Source organism: Carassius auratus, chromosome 17 (genome assembly GCF_003368295.1).
Source record: "Carassius auratus strain Wakin chromosome 17, ASM336829v1, whole genome shotgun sequence".
Classification (NCBI taxonomy): domain Eukaryota; kingdom Metazoa; phylum Chordata; class Actinopteri; order Cypriniformes; family Cyprinidae; genus Carassius; species Carassius auratus.
In genome coordinates, this window is record NC_039259.1 from 15,185,129 (window position 1) to 15,197,000 (window position 11,872).

Here is an 11,872-nt window from a genome sequence, read left to right on the forward strand (position 1 = left end):
GGGATTTTTTTTTATCTGGTTGACTAAAATTTGCTTCAGGCTTTTAAGGATTTGCTTTGAATGCATAGTTTTGTAGGGTGTTTTTCAGTGGGTGTTGGTTCGGTTGTTTTGCTATGAGCAAGATAATAAATCCTTATTAAGTTAGATTCATGTGTACAATCACGTCCTGTTCTTGAGTTCAAACAGGGTTTTAGGAATCTAGAAGTTGCTTTTAATGATAAATATATATATAATGTGTCATTAAAAATAGCTAAAGTCCTAAAAACTTGTTTCAAACATTTTTAAACCAAAATAAACAAGTAGCAATAACTAAATTAGGCTTTGCCAGTTGCCATCAACCATCAACTACCATTCCTCTTGCATACGGTCTCTAATATGTTCCTGCCATCAGCACGCATTCAAAGCCATGACAGCAAATATAAACAGTGTGCCTGCTCAAGCACGATTCTGGGCATTAGGGTAAATAAACACTGCAGCAGGACTCAGGACTCAGGACTCAGCAGGAGAAGTGTGTGTATGGAGTGGGGAGTATAATCTGAAAACCGAATGATAGCATCTCTAAAGCCCTCTCTTACTAAGAAGAGGTGATATTTATTTTCTCAGCTCTGTATCTTTTTAGGTATTATCTCTGCTTAACTGTATAAACACACTTATCCAGAAGTGAGAACGACTTTCTATGCTTAAACATAGATATTAAACTACCCTTTTCAGTAATAATCTCACAGAAACTGAGGGGGAAATGGGTTTCATGAAACTGGGTGATTTGCATATTAAAACAAATTAATTGTCTTGGAATTTGGGAACTGCAAGCAAGACAAACATCGCATTTGGGCTTTAGAGTGGAAGACGATTAAAATGATATGTAAATAAACTAAAATCAGTGTTTTGCTCAAAAACAAACAAACAGATTATTCTAAAGACTGGACAAATTTGCTTAACATGTGTAATTTTATAAGACAACATTTAGATTCAAATCTGAATCTTTTTCATGAACATTTACATAATTTGCATGCAACATTATTATGCTATAATCTTCTATAAAGTGATTGGTCAGTTTTATTAAATACTGTATACTTGCATTAACCCCATTTTTTCAGTTATGGATCTCTAATCTTCCATTTTGGGTTGGTGTGGGTGTTCACAGCAGTTTGAATCGGGCCTATCCTACTACGCTAAATGAACGCAGGGTACTCAATGTTGTATTGGCAACACCTAATGTTGTTATGCATACAAATCACAAGAACCTGAAGACAAATGAATACACATGAATAGAAATGCTGCCGAGAAATTTACAACATGATAATTAATTAACAGCAAAATAACACATTTCACGGTTTAAATGTGTCCCTTACTTTTTCAGTTTTTCAATTTGTATCACTTCAGGCCTTCTTAAGCATTCAGTAAGACAATCAACAGTTTCAATTTTAATTTATGTCACACTGAATTTCATTTTTAATGTTAATGTCATTATATAGAAGCCTTAGATATACTGTCAGACGATTTAAAGGACTTACAAAAATAATATTCAATTGTATTAAATATAAAGAAGTATCCTTTATGGTAAATCTGAATTGTGTTTGCAAAAATTTAAATACTGTGTACATTACAGCAAGATGTAGCTCTGAACAGTTTAAAGGTCATTCAGAAACAAAAACATACTAAGATTTTGCTATCATGTAGTGCTAAAATAGATAAATAAGTAAAAAACACTGCACCATTCATTTCACTGGGTTTTTGTTAAGTTAAACATGCACAGACCATAAGCAATGAGCATTGTTGAATATTAAGCTCCTCCTCTCTGGTGTAATCCAATCCAGTGCCCTGTCACAGGTAAAACCGGCCCCAATTTCGCAGTATATCCAAAAAAGCGAGAAAAGCCAACAAAACCCGTTCTCATACAAGCAATTCTAACGCAGCCCTCATCCCATCCTGAAAACGTTGCTCCATACAAGAAGAAGGATCGGATTTACAGTACCAACTAGAAAGTCCAGTTCGACCATAAGAGATGTCACAGGAGCATGACAAGTAAGTTCACCACTGTAGGTCCATAGTCTACCAAGAGATGATCAACAGAAAAGGATCCAGTGATTGTTAAATAGAGCACTATTTACTGCTTAATCTTGGTTAATTTGCTGGACCTGGCACAGATTAGCTCCTTGAGTCTGACTCGTCTCAGTAATTCCGGAAATGTGTCTTACCACGAGAAGTCGGACTGACAGCCGAGAGCCGATTCCGCTACACACTAGTGCTGTCTGGGCTCTTCAGTTCACCTGTCATGTTCAGACCTGCGTCGGTCACAGGTGTATCTGCACCTGCCGCGGGAGTTACGAGCGACGCACTCTATTTGTCAGACTTGCGTGTTATTTAGTTGGTTCGTTTGTATTTTTTGTGTGCACATCTTCCTTGTTTGGAGTGAAATCACATTGGAGCTTAAAGGCTCAATAAGTAAAGGCTTCTTGTAGGTACAGCTGGAAACAACATCTGTGTTTCTGGAAAGGTAATATTTGGTGAAACGTACTGGCTGAAGGTTTTTAGATAGTAAAACCATTTTTAATGGCAGTGTATGAATATTTTATGGATTAGTATGATTTATCAAGTTAAATATTGTTAATGTTTTGAAAGAAGAGTTGACTGAAACAGCACACCTGCTTTCTAGGCGTTGGCAATTCCTTCTCAAGAGCAGTGTTTAAGCCTTTTGTAGATTGTTTCAAGCATGCTTATCTAAACTGAATCTGCTGCAACCTTTTTGGAAAAGTTTGGGTTTTGTGTTCTTCTCCGAATTGGTTCGCCTGTACTTAAGAACATCAAGAACCAAAGTATACACCCAAAATATTTCCCCCGTTGGTGAGCTTTGCCCCATGCAAACAGAACTTTGTTGATGGCCATCACCATAGCGTAAGCAACATGAGATCTTGCGTCTGTGAATCCTGAAGAGAAAACCAAAACTCTCCTCTGTTAGTGTTTGGAGTTCGGCGGATGAGGCCACAAACACATCATTAGTAATTTTGCGCTTGGTCGCCTCTTTTGTTTTAGAAGTGGGATTGCGTGTCCACAAAGTTTTATTGTCCCAGGATAACGGCTCTATCAGGTTGCAAAGCTAAAATCAAATAGGGAGAAAGAATGGCACAATTAGTTATCAAATTACTCCTAATCCGTTTGCGTTAACCAACTTGGATGCAAAGTTTTGTCATAGCAACTCTTTATGGATTCATTCCATTATTAAAGGCTAGAGTGTTGTGTGACAAGAGACTGAAGAGACTAACCATCATCAGGATGAAGACTGTCACACATTAATTCGAAAAGGCATGTTCGAAGTTTACACTTTAAAATTTGATCGTAGACACAAGATTTTTTTCCCTACCTGACTTAACCTGGCCACTCCAGTTAACAGGTTTAAAAGTTGAAAAATAAACTCTACCTTGTCCGTATTTCATTGTCAGATATTTACACATAAATACATTTAATGAGCACTGAATCAGAGTATATTCAATCTCTGTAAGCCACCTTTTTCTAAATAATAGATGATGGTACTCAAGAATGAGGCCATAACCGGTTTTCTTAATGAACTTTGTCACAGTCTGTGAAAAGTCACTAGATCTCCTTCTGACACTTTACTGGCCGTCTTACTGGAAGAGCCAGTGAAACATGCTGTCAAACGGGAAGCTGCGGTCTGTGCAGAGATTTGTTGTTTGGGCCGGTTTTGTCAAAGATCCTGAGATAAAGAAGGCCTTTCACAACTTTTTTCAACTTTGACACTAGCAATAATGCCAAAATATCTTCAGATTGTTAATGCTCAACAGCCATCATATTGTTCCTTTTGACTCTTTGCGTTTACAAATCACACAGCCCGCCTACCACTGCCTGATGATTCATTTAGCTGTTGCTCTAGTACTGACGGCTCTTTCTGAACTGTTCCTCACAGTAAGCGGGCAGTGCTCGTGCTACAGAATGACCCGGCTTACAACCAGCGGCGGCCTTACACAAGTGAGGATGAGGCCTGGAAGTCATTCCTGGAGAACCCCCTCACAGCCGCCACTAAGGCAATGATGAGCATCAATGGAGATGAGGACAGTGCCGCAGCTCTGGGTTTTCTGTACGAATACTACAAGGTATGACTAGTAGAGATTAACATTAATAATAATCATCATCATAATTTGAAATTAACTTTTCACAAACCCAAAATCCTGTTATAGCAATAATACACCAAACACAATAAAAATGTAATTATTAAAATTAAATATTAAATATGTGAAAGTAAAAAATTGTGACCATAGACTGTATAAAAACTGGTCGTGACATTTGTCAAGGACCCTACTCGGAATTGGTGCTCTGCATTTAACCCATTCAAGTACACACAGCAGTGAATAGGGAACACACACACACACACACACACACACAGCCAGTGAACATGTAATAAGTTATATCTTAAAATAGACGCATGGAAACTTCATAGAATTATTATTTTAAAGGGGATGAAAGGAGGAACTATACACAACAACAACACAACCTTATTTAATACCTATGATAATGCGTGCAAAATACGTATTATTTTAATGATATCTGACTTCCTGTTGCTTCATAAAATGTCACCTAGTATGTTAAATATGTTCATTGACAGATATAATGGGTAAAGCTGATGCTATTGGATGTGGTCAGACTTACATAGAGTTTGTTTACTTTCCCCAGGTGCCGCGGGAAAAGAGAACAATATCCCAGCAGAAGGCTGACGTCCTGGGCTCTGATGTGGATCCCAACAAAAGGTGAAGCTCTCATCAAAGATGCAATAGTGAATGCCGCTTTTCCCATGCTGAGAAGATGAGACCCAACTTTATGTTATTCTTTGCTAGGGCTACAATTAGCTTACTATCCAACAGAAATCATTAAAGAAAACTGTCAGCAACGATTTATTTGATTCATTTGTTAGGTCAGTTCGCTGAGCACGCTGAAACTACGTCATTGACAGCGATGTAAAAAATTACTAAAAGTTCACCTGCACAGATATATTTTTCATAAAAAAAAATGCGTAACTTGCGTAGGGATGCGCGTGCGCGTCAAACAGAAGCGAAACACAACAGAAAGCGAAGGGAGGCTAGGCTATAATTCATTTTTAATCACCAAACATTTATTACTATGCGTTTCATTTAAGGTTACAAATTTCTACATATAGAGTAAGTAATTTGTAAACAAATATCTGTAAAAGGTGTTTACCTTTTAACATTTAGCAGCTTAATTTTTTTAAAATATGACGTATTGTTTATATTTATTCATTTTTGTCAGTGGGTAATATGACTTGGTTTATCTTAGATATATTTTTTATACATGATAGGTTTTTAACAGCCATGCATTTGTGTGTGTGTGTGTGTGTGAAGAAGAACAGTGTTTGTTGCAGTTAAATGTGTACCTCTTACATTTATCAGTTGTTTGTAAGTCATGGAAAATATTTTTGAAACATTTTATACTGTATATTTTGTTTTTTACATATTGATCTACATTTTCCAACAGAATCTTGATGACCACTCTCCAAGAGCCATCGCCGGAGAACCGAAACCAGGTTCTGAAAGGAGTAAATCTCGTTCTTCCAGGGAACCAGCACACCCAGGACAAGAGAGGACTTTTCCCCTCACCCGATACTACAGTGACAGTATCCATTGCGCCTGGGCCAAACTACCCAGTGAAGACTGAGGGTCCATCACATGGATTCTCCGTCACAGTCCCCAATCCACACTGCTCAGAAACAGACAGTCACACGGTGGTATTCGACCCTCAGCTCCCCCACAACCAGTTCAGTCCGAACACACAGCCACGCACCCCAGACTCGACCTTCCCAGAGAGCTCAGATGTGAGTTCTCTCTCTCACACACACATGCACATATCTCCTGTCTCCCACCCTCAGACAATACTTCATTTACCTGGTGACTCTAAAGACATTGTTGTATTGAGCCCCCTCCCTATTTTTATTTGAACATGCCAAAATAGCAGCTAGCATGTCATTATACCATTGTCTCTCTTACACAATAAAGTGCTGTATTTTCCTCTCACATAATAGCCAGGGCCTTTTCTCTCTCTCTCTCTTTTGCCCGCTCTCATTCCTGCTCCCTCTCTCTACCTGCTTTTTTTTTTTAACCTGGAGGGAGGATTTCCTTAGAAATGATAGTTCCACAAAACCTTGCACACACAGGGAGAGCCGTTTGTTTTTTCTATCAGCTTTCTCCCGCTGACTGAATGAGTGGTGATGTGGTGTTTGCACTAATGCCAGGCCCTCTTGCCCCCTCTTTTGTGCACTACAGGTGTTCGCGTTCCCAAGGGATCTCCAGTTAAGTATGGGTCCCATCCCGCAAGAGGACTATGCCACTTTTGACACAGTGTCAGGGTATGTCAAACATAACCTTATGAAAAAAAAAAAAAAACTTGATTCCAATTAAGAGATACTTTCAGCTGAGTGTGTGCAAAAAGCATGGTGCATCGCTCTGACAGGTGCTCATGGCCCATGTGTAGATGACTGTCAGCCTACAACAAATATAACAAGCTGCCTCCTCTGTGTAATAGCAAACATGGAAATTGTCATGGGTGTATTTGGTCTGATGGTGCAAATATGTATTAAGTGGTGACCCCTTTTTTGTGTTTGGTCAACAGTAATAATTTTGAATACACATTAGAAGCCTCCAAGTCTCTCAGACAGAAATCTGGAGATGGCACAATGACATACCTCAACAAGGGACAGTTCTATCCCATCACCCTCAGGGAAACCGACAATGGCAAACTGCTGCATGGCCCCATCTGTAAAGTTAGGGTAAGAAGAGTATATATATATATTTATTTTATTTGACCCTCTAACTCTTGCACTCTCTATTCTTATTCTATTTGATCTGTTTTCTTTTTTTATTAAAACCCTTTAAGACTTGCACTCTTTTTTTTATAACTGCTTGTTTTCTATATAAAAAAGACCTCTAACACAAGCTTTCTCAATTATTTTTCTATCTGTTTTCTTTTTATCTATTTTATAATAATAATAAAAAAAAAAAAACTTGAGACTGAGACTTGTCATACCAATTGCTCTTTTGTTGATTCTGTTCGCCTCCGTTTTCCTCATGTGTAAGTCGCTTTGGATAAAAGCATCTGCTAAATCACTAAATATATATAATCCACGGTTCCAAAACAGGACCGTCTTCCACATCCACTAATAAATACTTTTTTGCCAGTTGGTTAAAAATACTTGCAGATACTTTCCAGTGAAATTCGTATGTATTTAAGTGTGTAAATACTTCCTGTACCACTGAATAGATGAGTATTTGTTTGAGAGTGCTGGTACATTATAAGAAAACAGTACCAAACCCTGTGGTGTGTTTCAGAGTGTTGTGATGGTAGTGTTCGGAGAAGAGAAATCCAGAGATGACCAACTCAAGCACTGGAAATACTGGCACTCAAGACAGCACACGGCCAAGCAGAGATGCATTGATATCGGTGAGAAGTCTTTGTCTATGGATATCAGTACACCATCAGTAGTACACTCACAGATATCACTCGTACTTTCATGTCTCTTTGAGTCTCTTGGTCCAGTCTAGTTCAGGGTGGAGTAACAAGTACAGATAGCAAACAGATAGCATACAGACAAAGTGGGGGGGATGTAGGTGGGGACAAGATAATAGGTCAAGGGGAGAGCCATCAATGACCTCCACAATGAACACAACAAATAAAAGATGAGCACTGTAAAACATGAAAGGGTACACAACATGATCTTGCATGAATGGAAGTCAACTTCTGAGGGGAAAATACCCTTTGTGATTTAAAGGGATAGTTCACCCAAAAATGAAAATTCTGTCAACATTTACTCACCTTTTAATGTTGCTCCAAACCTGTAAGGGTTTCTTTCTTCTGTTGAACACAAAATAATATATTTTGAAGAATGTTTATAACTAAAGCCATTCATTTCCATGGTATGGAAAATAATAATAACAATGTGGAAGTCAGTGGCTGCCATCAACCGAGTAAATGATAACAGACATTTTTATTTTGGGGTGAACTATCTCTTTAATGTCATGATATTATATTAGTAAAGTACAACATAAGTAACAAGCCTTGATCAACTAGTTATGTTTAACTGTCTTGATTTTGACTAAAAAGCTCATTAACACTTAGTTATAGTCTATGATAGACACTTCTGCCTGTGTTATTGGTTTCAAATTATGATACTAACAAAATATTCCATTCCCCATTTATCATTACTCCACTTTGTCCATCTATACTAATTAATCAAGCCTCTCTTTTCTCCCACAGCGGACTACAAAGAAAGTTTCAACACCATCAGCAATATTGAGGAGATTTCATATAACGCCATTTCATTCACATGGGACATCAGCGAGGAAGCAAAGGTAAAGACATTTTAGGGCATTTCTAATGAAAGCCTGTAATTATTAAACAACATTATTGCACTTTTATTTGATTTGCCTCTGGACATCTGTTAAAAAATAAGTGGCTTTCTGTTGAAAAGCTTTAGAGTGTAAAAAAAATAAAAATAGCAAACATCTTTTTTTTTTATTTGTTTCCATGTGTTACATTTCTAGGTATGTATTTTTGGTATGCGGATAAAGGATCTTAAAAAAGACATGACCTTTAGGAAAAGTATGACTAACATGAAGATTTACACTCAAAATAGACCATATGCATAACACTTTCTAGAGTACATTAAAAAATGCAACAAAAACAAAGTGTGCTGTATATGCCGGAACATATTAAGAAATATCTTAAGAAAATGTGAAGAAGGGACTTTCCAAGATTAGTTTAGTTACTTGAGCTGGGCATTAGGGGTTTCTAACATTGGCCAATACCTTGACTTAATTTTTAGGTGTATGTCAGTGCTGAAATGATTAGTTCTCAGATCGTTGGGCCTGACAGCCCTATTTTGTGCTGAACTGATGGGTTTACGGGGGAGACGCGCCCATCAGTGGCATTAAGAATGAGGAAACTCTGATGGGGGAGCAAGTGAGCACCGACAGCTAATGGAATCCTGTTTGGCGAGTGTGTCGAGACTAGTCGGGTAAAACCCGTCGCAAAGTGACAAACAAATTTTGGTAGACAAATCCTCTTGCCTCAGTCTGATTAGTTTTGATTTTTCTAAGTTGAAGCAGATCTATCTGAGAAATAGTCCTTGTTATGTATTCATGTAATTATAGTTCTAATTAGTCACATTAAAGTAAATAATCCAAAGTTTAAAAATTGAAATGGGGTATTTTTGCAGTGAGCAGTGTTGTCCTATAACCAGGATGCAGATCATAAGATAAGCCCGGTGCTGTAGGATACTCATCCGTGTGCACAGTCTCCCGTGTACTGACTGTTTGCAGTGTTACATGTGGGAGTGGTTTGGATTCTGTGTGCTTTGGAAAGACAGAAAGTGGAAATAGAAAAGGCAAGACCCTGAGGACGGTTGGAATGGATTTGTGGCGCTCCCTAGCGGACTTTTGGAGAAATGACAAGCGTTGAGTGAATGCTTGAGCAAATATTTGATGATTAGTTGAAAGACCATTTGTTTCTAATTCTTATTTTGTCTCAGGCCTTTTGTTAATAATCTATTATTACATAAGATGCTGTATTGTCGTTGAATAAAGTTAAAGTATATTTTGCTTTGGTAGGAATAAACAGATGCGGTTTAAGAGTTGTACATATTCACAACCGTTCAGAAGTTTAGGGTCAGTAAGATGTTTTGAAAGAAAATAATGCTTTTGTTCAGTGAGGATGCATTAAATTTATCAAAATCTACAGTAAAGACTTTCACATTGTTTACTTTATATCCATCAAAGAATCCTGAAAAAAAATGATCACTACCAGCTATAACAGTTTAATTTATTTTATTTTTAAAGTGTAAATTACCTATAAACATGTTGCACACTTTATATGGAGTGTTTACAGAAACATTCATTTAAACGAAACAGTAAAAACTGATATTTTTTTAATTTCACCTTTTTTATTAAATTATTACATTATATAATATAGTAAGGTTGTTTTATAGACCATGATGGAGCAGTAATTCCATAATGCTGGATATTAACCCAAAGTCTAAAATCAATATGTGTTGTGATTCTATTCTGTTTTCAAAAGGGGGCGACAAACAACAACAGATAATGGCAACACAGTCTGGTGTTCCCAGTTCCACCTCATGCATTTAAAGAATAACAGTATTCATTAGTTCAAAACAAGCAAAGCTGCCCACACAGTGAATGAAGTTTAAGACTAAAAAAGCTCTTTAAGGTTTACTCTTGCTTGTTTTTTTCTGTTCACTGCACTTTAACACTTTGCTATTTTTATTTTTTGAAAAAAATCTGAAAGAAAAAATAATTTTTTTTTGGACTTGTAAGAATTTATATTCAGTGTGAACTTAGTTATTTTTTTTCTTTTTTACTTCACACAATTGAAGAAATTTAAGTTAAGCATAACATTACTCTTTATTTCCGAGGATCAGTTTGTGGCATTTCAGTGTTCCTTCTCTTCCCTTGTTAGATCTTCATCTCAGTGAACTGTCTGAGCACAGACTTCTCCTCTCAGAAGGGAGTGAAGGGGCCTACCGCTCAACATACAGATTGACACCTACAGCTACAACAACCGCAGCAATAAGCCTATCCACCCGCGCTTACTGCCAGATTAAGGTCTTCTGTGACAAGGGTGCAGAGCGCAAGATCCGTGATGAGGAGAGGAAACAGTCCCGTAGGAAGGGCAAATGCCCTGATGTCAACCCTCCTTTGGGAAACTGTAAGCACAGCTTCAGGTTTTTACTTTGACATGTAGATTTAACTAACATGATGGTACTTCGTAGTAAAAACATGTGACTAGAGCTCCAGAAAGAGGTGTTTTTCACTCTATCCATGCCCCATTTTCCCAGTTGGGCAAGATGTCAAGGTCCCCCTTCTGCACAAGCGCAGTGACATCACCATCTTCAAGACAATGACGGACTTCGAGACGCAGCCTGTTCTTTTCATCCCCGACATCCATTTCTCCACCTTCCAGCGTCATGTGAGTACACTGTCTGCAAAACTTTAAATATTTTTTTTAATATAAAAATATCAGATATACAGTAAAAGTTTGTACATTTCAAATGACCTCTTTGAAACAGTTGGGGCCCAATTAAATGAATATCAGCTTAAAATACCCGTCCCATAAACATATCTAAAAAGATTGATATTTGCTGCTTTTTAACATTTCCATCATTGTCTTATGACTTATGAAACTCAAACGCACCGTTCTCCACAAGTATACAGCTGCTAGACATGTAGATTATGCAGTGTGTGTATGACACACTGCATGTGAGCACTGGTGATAAGATACGAGAATACACGATAATGTATTTTTGCACAATCATATAGTTTAGATAGATTTTGACCCTTGGAAACTTTCCAGTTTTTGGCGTTACTTCTGCATGGCAATAAACTTGCAGCTTTTGCATTAGCAATCCAGAATCTTATCTGTTAAACTTAGCCGGAGATGGTTCAGTCTGAGAGAAATTTTCTCAGAAAATGCTGGTGCAAGATTGGGTTAATGGAAAAAAAAAAAAAAGATAGAGCAACATGACTTTTATTTGACCAGTTTATCACCTTTTCCCATTTTAAATTTATTTAATTTATAATTTATGAACAAATTAATGTATAAGTTATACATTTTATGAAATAAAAATATATTGTATATCTGCATTCAACTTTTATTATTCCCTTGCATATTTTTTAAATAATTTTTGTCTGAATTAGTCAAAGCTCAATGAAGTTTACCTTATTTAATTAAGTATTAAGTATAAGAATATGTAATGAAGTATATTGTATTAAAACCCATTAAACATATCTAATGCTATTGGGAGTGTTAAAAAAAATTCTGTTTAAGATTATGATTTGTA

The 11,872-nt window shown here is 37.0% G+C and overlaps 1 pseudogene; it reads left to right on the plus strand.

The window, feature by feature from the left end:
• Nucleotides 1-1,845: 1,845 nt before the first annotated feature.
• LOC113117862 (grainyhead-like protein 1 homolog) lies at nt 1,846-11,028 on the plus strand (annotated as a pseudogene).
• The last annotated feature ends 844 nt before the right edge of the window (nt 11,029-11,872 follow it).